A 14,304-nucleotide genomic window follows, 5' to 3' on the forward strand; every position below is an offset into this window, starting at 1 on the left:
GTCACAACACTTGTAACTCTTCTACAAAGCGAGCCGCATCCATAATGTCACCAGGATAAGGTTTCTCTCCTATATCCATATACTACAGATCATTTTGGTTATCACTTAAGGCATGATCCACCTATAGGTCTCTACATACATGCTTAAGTTACAACGACAACTAGAGATCTTAGTTTATTGGTTTGTGGTAAAGTAATTAAAACATCCCATGTTTCATAGACAATAGTGAAGAAAATATCATATATTATTACATCACAAGCGTCTGTTTAATATAGTGTTTACAAACTATAGGACCGAACGAGAGTTTAGGGCATCAATCCCAACACTTGGTGCTTCATCATATTACAGCTCCTCCATTAAGAGTGAACACTGATCCTGAAGTGGATTTCCGAGAATCCCTATCAGTTTGAAAATTAGAGTCTGTGTATCTTGTAAGGATCAAATGCTTAGAACCATACACAAACATGTAGTCCCTCGTTCTCCGTAAATACTTGAGCATGTTCTTAACAGCTGTTCAGTAATCATGTCTTGGATTATACTGATATCTATTGACTATCCTCACTACATAGCAGATGTCAGGTCTAGTACATAACATCACATACATCAAATTGCCCACGACAGATGCATAGGGGACCCGTATATTTCCTCAACGTCATGAGGTGTTAGGACACTGTTCCTTAGACAAATTCACTCCGTGTTTGAAAGGCAATAGGCCCCTCTTAGAGTTTTACATCGAATATTTGATCAACATCTTGTCAATATACAATGTCTAAGATAATGCTAGAATTTTTTTTCTTTCGATCTCAAAAGATCTGAATACCATGAACAAACTGAGCCTCTCCCAAATCTTTCATTTGAAATTGAGTCGCTAGCCAGTTTTTAACTATAGTCAGTAAAGCTACATCATTCCCAATGAGTAGGATATCATCTACATACAATACTAGGAAAACTAAATCGTTGATTCTTGTAGACACAAGATTCATCAAAGTTCTGATCAAAGCCATAAATTTTGATTGCAGTATCAAACCTTATATTCCAAGATCGAGATGTCTATTTTAGTCCATAAATGGAACGATTCAGCTTGCAAACCTTTTGCTCTTGACCTTGGATAATAAATCCCTCGGGCTGCACCATATAAATGGTCTCCTCAAGATTGTCATTCAGAAAAGCAGTCTTGACATCCATTTGCCATATCTCATAGTCATAATATAAGGCAATGGATAGGAGGATGTGAATAGACTTCAGCATGGCAACAGGTGAGAAAGTATCCTAATAGTCGACTTCTTCTACCTAGGTATAACCCTTTGCCACTAGTCTAGCCTTGAAGGTTTGTACATCCTTAACAATTTTGTGTAAGTGTATCTCCTCATTTTAGGTCTCAAAGTCCCGCCCTAATGAGCCAACCCGAGGAAAAAGCCGATTAGGATAAGAGACTAAAGTAACCTTATCCATTTATGGGGATCAAATAAAGAGTTGTGCACTAGCATCCTTTAGGGGGACAGCCACGATGCCACGAGGCGATGCAAAAAAACTTTATCCAACCTAATGAGAGAGACTGAGGGATATGTTGTCGCACGTCCCACTCCCACTTGCTATGAACATTCTCTCCATTCACCTTGGTATTGACCTACCTAAATGCCACCCGTAGAGGGACACCCATGGTGCCTCGAGGCTGAGGATAGATCTTACGATGTAAACTTTTAGGGAGAAACGTGTAGACGTAAAAGTGAAGTATCATATACCCCATTTACCTCCCACTGAATGTTCTACTTAGGGTTCATTAACTTAAAAAATTCGGCTACTAATTTTAACTAAGTGATTTGTTTAATTTTCTAAAAAACAACACTTTCTTTTGATGATTAAACAACTTTGATTCAAGTCTTATTAAACTCTTTAACAGACTTTCATCAAATTTGCATGCATGTAACAAATCTATCTATTTCACCTTTCCAGGTAGGTTCTCAGGTAGGGGTGCGACGTTTCCATTGACTTAAGTACCTCAGCCTAGCCAGAACTAACCTTAGACAAAAGGTCTCTTATAGATGAAGGAAATCGAACATGAGGATTTTCATGAGCAGCAGAATGATCTTTCCAAATTTCGATCGTGTATGAACATTACAATTACAATCACAAACGGAAACATACGGTTTTGCAAAGTACATAAATTGCAGCATGCTATACAAAAGATTAAGGACAAGAATCAACACACTTTTGTCGACTCATCTTCAAGCTCCTTGATCATGAACGCTCGATCACAACAACACAGTAACATACAAATGTTCGTCCAACACGACCGATACACTGCACGATCATCGCGCACTTGAACTAAGCGATCACCAAGGTCACGAACACCCCGAACACCATGAACAACCTCCATAGAACCTCAACAATTTCGAGTTAAGTAAGACACCACAAAGAAGGTTACCTTGGTATTCTCGGTGTGAGAATCCAAAGGGTGGGCTTTGTTTAGACATGGTTTGAGGCAGAAAAATGGAGGAACCACAATCTGTAAACGATTGAACAAGTGGGAGAAGGAACAACCTATCGTATAGGTCGATGGCCAATCATTTAAGAAAAGTTATGCGATCATCTAGAAAAAGCTATGCGATCGTTTAGATCGTCACTTAGCTGAGTGTTTATCGCCTAAGAACACTTCACAATCGTTTAGCTAACTCCATGCTGTCTCTTACTAAATCTTATTTACTTGACAACTATTCATGAGTAATTTCTGAGATTGGAAATCTCAAAACAACCTTTTTGCAAATCTTTCTTCTTTTTCTTTTTAAAATTAGGAAAACATTTTTTCTTTTATCTCACTGTTACCATGAAACCACCAATAACCTCCCACTCAATTAGTTATTAGAGAAAAAAAGATAATTATCCAATAATTAATATTATTATAAATATAAATGATAACCAACTTATCATACTATAATTATAATCTATAGTTTTAATATTTCATCTCATGAAACATATAAATCATAGCTCTTTTTCTATTCTATGGTACTTAATGTAAATCTCATTTACATTAATCCTCCACTAGATGTATCTCATACAACATATGGATTATATCATATATAATTGAATTATTATATCATATATAATTGAATTATCTCTTATCAATTTGAACATTTCAAATCAATACCAAGAACTGATCCTCAACTTGAATCTATTGAGCTACCAAGGGGACCTTATGACCTGTAACTCGAAGCTCATTGAATAATTGACTAAACTTTTTAGTCATGGGATCTACCATCCATTAACTGCCAGGCACTTCAATAAAGATCGATAGCTGAACTCTCCTTACCACAAATATATTATGTGTCCATCTTAACCAATCAACAGTGCGACAACCCTCCATAGATCGCTCGTAAGTATAGCTCGACCAATAACCGTTATGCCACTGTATTTACATCTAACTCCTTAAGTACCATTGAATCCTCTAATGAACGTAAGTCATAGTCCTATTATGACTGAGTTCTCTCTTCCAAAGAGAATTTGTGGTCACTATGTTCAAGACCCGGAATCAGCTCTTAAAGAAGCAATCTCTCTACTTACCCCTACTTCGCGGAAAGATGAATTCCATCTTATGTAATTGAGTTCCCATATCCCACATCAGAAAAGTCCCTAAAAAGTTAGACGTGTTAAGTTGGCAATCTGGTCACTCTCACCCATACTAATCAAAGGACCACCCTCAAAGGCAGAAGTTCCCAAAACACTCAGAATTGAGGTCGTGTCACCTATGGTCTTTTAGGTGAGATGTAAGTCTCCAGTATCAACGGCGTTATATACAGAGTCTAGTCATCTCGTGGTCTGGTCTTATACAAACTCTTTGTATAGGACATCCCTACTCATATGTCTCCACATGAATGGTCAAGATCTACCATCTGTAGTAGTTTACAACACTTGCAAATTTCTATAAAGCGCACACCATATCTGTAGTGTTACCAGGATCAGGTATCCCATCTTAATCTTTATACCACATACCTATTTAGGTTATCACTTAAGGAATAATCCACTTGTATATCGCATATACATGCTTAAGTTTACATAAGATAACCATGGAGTTTTGTTTATTAGATATGAGTAAATGCTAGAATGAAATAATAGTTATTTTATTCATAAAACAATGTGTATCATTACAAACAACAAGACTCCGAGAGAATTAGGACACCAATCCTAACAATAGATACATTTGTTACATTTGTAATCTTTTATTAGAATCAATTTAATTCTATTGAACCGATTTAAAATATTAAACTTAGATTTCTAATCTTATTAGAAATGTGATCTTAGGTCTATCTCAATCAATTTTTAAAACACTTTTAAAAAATGATTAAAGTATAAGGTTTGCATGCAACCAAAAGGTATTACCGAGCATTTGGAGTCAAATAGAGTTAATTTGAAGCAATTTAGATGTAATTTGAGCATCCAGGTTTCAAAGGAGTAAAAATGATCAAACTACCCCTGACATGAGTGTCGTAATGCTCATCATGCCTAAGCCTGACGCATCTTAACGCTGTAAGGCAGTAATTGAATATACAGGGTAGCGTTGTAATGCTGCCAAAATCATTGCAACGCTACGAAATTTTGATGGAGTCTTCAGCCATCCAGGTGCGTGCCTTTTGCGCAAGGCAGCATCACACCACCCATCCAACGCTCGAGAGCCAGCTATAACAGCGTTACAATGCTGTCCCTAGTGTTGCATCACTACGACTACTTGCTATATATACTTCTCTTCGTTTTTAGGTCAAATTATGTTGGATTTTATGGAGGTCGAGGATAGGCCTTGTTTTCTTCTTCCTCCCTATCTTTTCAGCATCATTAGGTAGATTTTATTGATTTTAATTTGGATTGTAAACTTGGATTGGATCTTCTTTTTTATTTGTCTATGGATTATTGAGATAATTTCTATCTAGTTTCTTAGATTAAGGATTCTTTGTAATTTCTTAATTTTTCTTTCCTTGACTAAGGAATGCATTTTGAATTTATGTTCTCTTTGAATCAATTTTAATTTCTTAAAGCATATTTGTGTTGATGACTTTTCACTCATGAGCATGCTAGACTATGATACTTAGTTTTGTCACAATCTTGCATGAGTATGTTGTTTAAATTTATTCTTGCATATGAATATCTCGCTAAGATCACCTAATTAGAAATAGTTAATTGTGCTAGAATGTGCTAATTGCTAGGTTCAAAGATAAAATTGGTTATTGAATATTTCTTTCCTAACAACTAATCGATACAATAGAATCCTAAATCGTAGTGTATGTGTTTTTAGTTCTATATGGCCACTATCGAACCCAAGAATTTAGAAGCATGTAGATTAGTTAGGGTATTGGCTTTCTAACCTTAATTAATAATTAGTATGCTTTCTTGACTAGATTATTGCTAGTTATCTGTCACTGTGGAGGCTAATTCGGTCGAATCGAGCGAGTAGTTGTGCATGCATAATTCGATTGTATAATTAATTGACAGAAAATGATGATAGAAATTGCATTAAATGTCTATTTTGATCTGAGAACTAGATAAATCAATCCTTGTGTACATTTATCCGTCGCAACTTAATTTCTCGCATGTTTTTCCATTCTATGACAAACCAAAAACTCTGAGAGAGATTTAATTCTTGGCTTCTCTGTGGTTCGATCCCGTTCTTGCTGCTTGTGCTACCTAGTAGCATAAGTAGTAGTCTAGTGATTTATAAATATTCTTTTGATCGGGTCTGAAGATTGTTAAGGACGTAAATCTTTTGCCCAAATAGAGAAGGGGAGAGAGAGAGAGGACTACCAACGATCAAATGTGCAGCAATCAAAGAAGGTTAGTGGTAGGGAGGTGGAGCGGTGGCTGGTAGCAACTGGTGCATAGGAGTGCTAGTTGGGGAAAGAGAGATATGAAAGGTCTATTTCAACGAAGAAAAAGAATTTCAATTATTTATTATTTATTATTATTATTATTTTAAATTTAAGTGTATCATTACAAAGTATTAAACTCAATCAAGGCATGATTATCGAGTTTATCAACAATATATCAATCAAGTGTATCAACAATATATCAGTTAAGTGTATCAGTATTATAAAGTTTATCAGCAGTACATCAGTCAAGTGTATCTTTATCAAATATATCAGTCAAATGTATCAAATTTATCAATTGTATAAATGAGTGAATTTCATAAATTTCCTTGCAATTTATCAATCAAGTACATCAATATCAAGTATATCGATCAAGGGTATCGAGTTTATCAACAATATAAATGAGTGCATGATTGATAAGTATATCATTTAAGTACATCATTATCAAGTATATCAAATATATTAGTCAAGTGTATCAAGTGTATGTCAGTAGTGTACCAAGTATATTCGTATATCAAGTTTTGAAAGACCAGAGAATGGGCGTCGTAAACCTCTCTTCGATAATATAATCAAATGAAATTTATAATATTAAATCATACAAATACTACTACGATGATGTAGTAACAGTGGGAAGTCTGAGTCGATTTGTAGGGAAGCGCTAGGATGAGTTTCTTGTTAAGTCAATTTCCTATTTAGAGTGGTAATAAGGGGGTTTGGCGTGGATAGTGTTATAGGTGTGCAAGAAAAGTAAAAACAACGAGTAAATGTAACCTAAGACTGGACTTATCTAGTTTCGAGAGCAAGTGCGATTTTTATGTAATTTCTATCATGGATTTCTGTTAACGAAACATGCATTTGATTTATACATGCACAACGACTTACTTGGCACAACCAAACTAACCTCTAGAATGGCAGATAACTATTGAGGAACAAACCAAGCAAGTGTTCTAAGTATTAATAAAGCCTAAGTCCTAATTAAACTAAACGCAATTAATCCTATTGGGTCCAAAGCAGTCATATTGTCTTTTTGTTGTCAGTTTCTTCATGTGAAGGATGTCTATTTTGCTCATTTTTTTTTTTTATAAAAAAAATCAATTATAAGATAACTAAAAATAATAATAACAATGAGAAAGACAAATCACAGAAATCCTATGTATTTGTGATCCTATACATAAAAATTGAATATTTTTTTAATAGTAGTAGGAAACTAAGAGTTAAAACAACTTTTATGTCAAACCCTACATTGAATTTATGTCAAACAACTTTTAATCAAATCATTAAATTTTATGTCAAATCCTACGTGAGTTCTTTCTCCCTAATGGTCATTTTGAAAGGTATATATGAAGAGTTCCATTTCAATCTCAACAAACGAGGAAGAGATGTTGGTGATTCAATTGTTCGAGTCTGTTCTATACCCTGAAAAAAAATGAGTGGTACTGATAATAGGAGAGGTTTTGTGTTCCCAATCATCATACTGACCAGTAGTCAATTCCTAGAGTCGTCGATTAAATTTAATGAATAATATTTAAGCCCTAAAAAATGTTCATAAATAATTTTTAATTGCCATTGGTGTATAAAGAACTCTTTTTTAATTTGTACGTTTTTAGTAAAAAAAAAAAAAAAAAAAGATATATTTTTTATTGTTATGTAACTATTATTAATAATAAAGATTATCTAATAAATGTAAAAAAAAAATGGTTCATACTCTACCATTTGACTTTTTGATTCATTTATCAATGATCTTAATTGTATTTAAAAACACAAAAAGTGCTCATTAACAGTTTTTAATTGATAAGTGTGAGAAAGACTTTTAAAATTTAAGTAGTATTCTATTAATTTAAATCACTAAAATATATTATATTTATTGTTATGTAACTTATAAATAAAGATAATGCATTCTTTCAGACGCAGTTATAATTTTTAAAAATGCTATTGCTATTTTTTAAAAATCATGTTGATGTTAGCATGGGTATGTGAGTGCGAGTGTGTGAAGTTTTTACCCATTTTTCTTATTTAATTAGTATTTTCCCTCTTTTTTTCACGTGTTGCACATGATTTTATTTCCCCTTTTTAAAATCAAACTTTTATAATACATTTTTAAAACTTGATTAATTATAATTATTATTACATAAGAGGAAGAATCATACACATTTAATATGAGTGGGTATTAAATGGTTTTAAATGCAGGGATTAAAAAATGACTTGTTAGTTAATTAATTATTAAATTTAATTACATTACCGGTGAAAGTTGGAATGAGAGAGATTTAAGCATGATTTGTTTTTTTTTTTTTAAATGATTTGCTTTTAAGTTTAATTTTCTTTTCAATTTATATTTTATATAAAGCAAAATTATGGTTTGTGTATAATTAAACTTTTTTAAAAATAGATTTACCTCTATCAAAGTTGAAGATTGCTAAATTGCACTTTTACAATTGAAATGGTTGGTGATCAATTACACTAATTGAGAAATTTAGTTCAGAAAATAAAATAAAAATAGAGAAAAGTTTAATAACGATGAAGAATATCAATAAGAATAAGAGAAAAAGAATCTTAATTTAATTGTATTTTATATTTTTTATAAAAATATTTTTACTATTAGAATTCTTGTCCAAAAAATATTTTTTCACCATTCGTATTTTTATATGTATTATAGATATAGATATAAATTAAAGAGGGACTAAAAACATATTCTTTACGTATTTTAATTTAACTTTTAATATTAATAATTTATTTTATTTTATTTTAAATTTTAATATTAATCATTTATTTTAATTTGATATGCAATATTATTTTTAACTGATTATTCATCTTAAATAATGGCGACTCAAATCCAATTCAATTATATTATTATATAAATGTTGGGGTGGTAACATATGGTGAAACTAAACAAATTTATATATGGTAAAATTTTAATCAATTTCAAATTTACTAAAAAAATTTAAAATTAAAATAATATATAAACAAGTATATTGTAAATTAAAAATATAAAATTCAAAAAATATTGAAATATACATATGAAAAATCTATATTCTAAATATTGTAAAATTTAGAGTTCAAATTTCAACTAACATAAAAATATAGCAAAATTAAGTTCTCAAAAAAAAAAAAAAACAAAAAAGACGTTTGAATTTGAGGAGAACAAAGAGAATACGGATGCCAATAAAATATAATATAAATATATGAAATAAATAAATATTAAAATTATAAAATAATATATATAAATATATAAAATAAAATAAATAAAAAAGTAAATAAAATAATAAATTATGGATGTCTCCACTTTTTTCAAACTTTTTAGAATTTGCTCAATGTGTGTATTTGAAAACCCATTAAATGTCATTACTTATTTGGCAAATAGGAGATGGATTACATGGATACTGATAATTAATATTTACAAACATATGGACAATACTTTGAAAAAATAGGGACATGACACATGGTTAATAGATACTAAGCCTGAACATCTATTTTCTATAATATTTATAATAAGAGCGAAAATATTTTAAAGAAGAGAGAAAAATAAAAGAAGTCCTAAGAAGTGGTCACCATAAATTAAATATATGATCTCTTAGCTCTTTATCAAGGTTATGTCCCCTATTTGCCACTAGACCAACCCATAATGATTTAAAATATGAGGTTTATTATAATTAAATCACTGAACTTTTAATTTTACATACGATTTCTTGAATTATATGATTAGTTATAATTATCGAATAAATTTTTAATTCAATAAATTATCCCCTATAATCTATTCTTTGTTGCAAAATGTTGAGAACAAAAAAAATTGCACAACAAACTGTCTTTTATTGATAATGCTGCTAAGCTTAAATAGTAGCTAAACTACATCCACGAGAATAAAGGAGAAAAAATAGCAACCCACTCTTACTACAATTCAGCAAAGTGGAAACAGAAAGCTAAAAATAGAAAACTGTTATAACAAAAAAAACCTTTCATTCCCTCCCTTAAACTAAATGATCAGAAACAATTAGTTTTCCTCTGAAAATTCACATACTCCCAGCAACCTTCAAAGCTTCTGAAAAACTTCTAACTTTAAGAGTTTGGTCATAATGTCTGCCACTTGATCTTGGCTTCCACAATGAACCAATTCAGCTACACCATCTTTTGTAAGATTTCTTAGAAAATGAAACCTCACATCAATATGCTTGCTTCGACCGTGCATAACTGGATTTTTTGACAGCTTGATGGTTGAACTATTGTCACACAATATGGTAATGCAACTTTCATCTAGATGGCCCAACTTCTTCAAAATTTTCCTCACCCAAACTCCTTGACAAACACAAATTGCAGCAGCTACAAACTCAGCTTATGTAGTTGATAAGGTCACAATAGGTTGTTTTTTTAAACACCACGAAACAGCACCTGAACTCATTAAAAATACATACCCAGATGTACTTTTTCGATCTTCCAAATCTCCAGCATAGTCACTATCTGTATATGCCAACAATCCAGCATTTCCTCCTTTTATGTAATGAATTCCACAATTCACAGTCCCTTTTAAGTACCGAAGTATTCTTTTAGCTGCTTGAAGATGATCTTCCATTGGTTTTGCCATGTACCTACTTATAAAGCAAGTAGCAAACATCATATTGGGTCTTGTGGCAGTAAGATACATTAAACTTCCCACCAATTGTTTGTAATATGTATCATCAACAGGGACCCCATTTCCAGCTTTACTCAATTTGGAACCAGGAACAAAAGGGCTGTTCACAGAGTTACTTTCCAGCATGCCAAACCTTTTCAAAACCTCCAATGCATATTTTCTTTGACATATAAAAAATTCAGAAGACTGTTGTAACACCTCAATCCCAAGAAAGAATCGCATTTTTCCCAAATCGGTCATATTAAATTCACGCAACATGGAATTTTTAAAATCAATCATCATAGTTTCATCATCACCAGTAAAAATTAAATCATCAACATACACACTTACAATGATAATTTTTCCTTCCAAACTTCTCTTGGTGAATAATGTTTGTTCGCTATCACACCTTTGAAATCCTTCATTGATGAAATGTGTTTCAATTTGACTAAACCAAGCACGTGGAGCTTGTTTTAATCCATATAAAGCTTTGTGCAATTTGTAAACTAAGTGCTCATTACCCTTCTTTTGATACCCTTTGGTTGCTCTACATAAACATCTTCAGTTAACTCACCATGGAGAAAAGCTGACTTAACATCAAGCTGAAAAATATTCCAATCCTTTTGTGCAGCTAGAGCAATAATCATTCTTACTGTATCCATCCTTGCCATTGGTGCAAAAACTTCTGTGTAGTCTACTCCATATTGTTGAGAGTAGCCTTTAGCAATCAATCGAGCCTTGTACTTATCAATTTTTCCGTGCTCATTGTATTTGGTTTTGTAGACCCACTTTACTCCAATCCTTTTAGCTCCAATTGGTAGTTCAACAAGTGTCCATGTTTTGTTCTTCTCAATGGATTTGATTTCATTGTCCATGGCCAGCCTCCAATTTCCATATTGTATAGCATCTTCAAAATACAATGGATCAGTTGATATCCCTAGTCCCATATGAGCTTCATCCTCTGAAAGACCTTCTCCACTAATATAATCATCCATCCATGTAGGAAGACGCCTCTCACGAGATTCCCTTAAATTCCTCACATTTTGCCCACCATCACCAAAAATGTGATCCTCTTCCCTAACTCCATCTTCTCTATCACTATCAAGTTCATTTTCACTCACATTTTCTTCCTCATCTGCATCATCACCATCACCCAAATCTAAGTGTACTGCTACTATTTGTTTTGCATCCCAATCCCATTGTTTTTCTTCCTAAAAAATTACATCTCTACTCACAAAAACCATTCCACCGACCGGATCATATAGTCTGTAACCTTTTGACTTCTCACTAACTCCCAATAACACACAAGAAATGCTTTTATTGTCTAATTTGGTTCTTTTTGCATCTGGAACATGTGCATGTGCTTCACATCCAAAAACCCGAAAATGATCTACTGAGGGTTTTATCCCACTCCAAGCCTCCTCTGGTGTGATATCTTTGACCACCAAGGTAGGACATCTATTTAAGACATAGATGGTCCAATTTACTGCTTCCGGCCAAAAGGTTTTGGGTATATTTTTCTCCGATAGCATTGAACGAACCATGTTCATTATCGTTCTGTTTTTCCTTTCCATTACACCATTCTGTTGCAGAGTATAGATGGTCGTTAATTGCCTTTTGATCCCATTTTGTTTGCAAAAATCATTGAACTCAACTGAATTAAATTCTCCTCCTCTATCGGTGCGTAAATACTTAATAGCCAACTCAACTTCTTTCTCAACCAAGGACTTAAAGTATTTGAAAGAGTTAAAAGATTCTGACTTTTCTACCAAAAAATATACCCATGCTTTCCTGCTATAATCATAAATAAACAACAGAATGTACCTTTTGTTGCTATTAGATGTAGGGGTGATTGGGCCACAAATATCTGCATGAATAAGTTCCAGCTTTTGTGTTGCTCTCCAAGTGCTCTTCTTTGGAAAGGGATCTCAATGTTGTTTCCCTTTGATACAATCAATGCATATAGCATTTGAGGCACTAAATTGAGGAATCCCATATACCATGTTTTTGCACTGTAGAGTTCTCAAACTTTTGTAACTCAAATGTCTATATCGTCGATGCCAAAGATGAGATAAACTTTCAGCTTCAGCTTTTGTTTGAAGGCACTGATCAACTTGTGTTTGAGAAGAAGTTTGGGTTAGCAAAATAAACATCCTGTTGTTGCTCATTTTTGTTTGAATAATTAAGCCTTTCTTTGGATGAAATATTTTGCATTCCCCTCCCTTGATCAAAATAGTCAAACCTTTTTCTTGCAATTGTCCTATGCTCAAGAGATTGTTACTCAATTCTGGAATGTAGTATACCTCAGTAACAACATGATTAACTCCATTCAGAAACAACTTCACATTTCTTTTGCCCATCACATCCATTTTAGTGTTGTTTCCCAACTTCACTGAATGTCGGAAATCTTCATTGAGCTCACTAAACATGGATCGATCACCACACATATGATTAGAACATCCGGAATCAAGAAACCATGTATCTTCTCTTTTGACTCCATGCAATTCCTCATAGGACATTAGAAACATTTCTTCTTCTTCACCGATTTCGGCATAGTTTGCTTCTTTATTTTCAGGACACTCATATTGGTAATGCCCAAGTTTTTGGCATCGGTAACACTGCACATTTGCTTTGTTGAAATTTGCTCGACCCCTTCCTCTTCCTCTTCCTTTGTAGCTGCCTCGACCTCGATCTCTTCCTTCATCATTCGTCACCTTCAAGGCTTGCTCCTCTCCACTTCGTTGCTGAAACTTTTGTTCATGTACTATCAAAGAACTTTGCAACTCATCAATAGTGAAAGTATCGATATCCTTTGACTTTTCAATAGAACAAACGATATAGTTAAACTTTTCTGTTAAAGAGCGTAGAATTTTTTCGACCACTTTCACATCTTGCATATCTTCTCCATAAATCCGCATCTTATTTGCCACCGTCATGACTCTGGAGAAGTATTCTGTCACTCCTTCACCAGACTTCATCTCAAGAATTTCAAAGTCTCTACGGAGAGCTTGTAGATGAGACCTCTTGACCCTTACATTGCCTTCAAACTTTTTCTTCATTGCATTCCATATTTCTTTAGAAGTGTTCTTCTTGAGAATGGTTTCTAAAACTGTACGATCAATGGCTTGAAAGAGATAATTCTTTACTTTCAAGTCTTTCAGCTTCATCTCATCATTTTCTTTCGTCGGGCTTCTGTTTGCAACAATTCGCTAGCTGGTTCAACATATCCAGGTTCGACCAACTCCCAGTATTCCTTGGATCGAAGGAAGTTTTCCATCAACATGCTCCAATGATCATAATCACCATCGAAACTTGGAATTGCCAACTGTACAAAACTTCCTTCATTCTTATTTCCTTCCGTAGTCATTTTGCTGCAAAGTTTCAAAGACTGCTGCTTTGAAAAATCAAAACCACCTTGGCTCTGATACCAGAATGTTGAGAACAAAAAAAATTGCACAACAAACTGTCTTTTATTGATAATGCTGCTAAGCTTAAATAGTAGCTAAACTACATCCACGAAAATAAAGGAGAAAAAATAGCAACCCACTCTTACTACAATTCAGCAAAGTGGAAACAGAAAGCTAAAAATAGAAAACTGTTATTACAAAAAAACCTTTCACAATTAAGTTACAAATTAACTCGTGTTGATATCAATATATTTGTAAAATTAAAATTTCGATATCAATATCGTCAATAAAATTTTAATCCTTAATTTTAGATGCTCCTCAACAGAGATGTTGAATCAACTGATAGCATGTCCATATTTTAGTTCTTGTCTACGTCAAAACTTGACATTGGCTTCATTATTATTATTATTATTATTTTGAAAAGACATTGACTTCCTCTTTAGTTCTT

This window comes from Benincasa hispida, chromosome 2 (genome assembly GCF_027475165.1).
Source record: "Benincasa hispida cultivar pf3 chromosome 2, pf3_genome.v1.1, whole genome shotgun sequence".
Classification (NCBI taxonomy): Eukaryota; Viridiplantae; Streptophyta; class Magnoliopsida; order Cucurbitales; family Cucurbitaceae; genus Benincasa; species Benincasa hispida.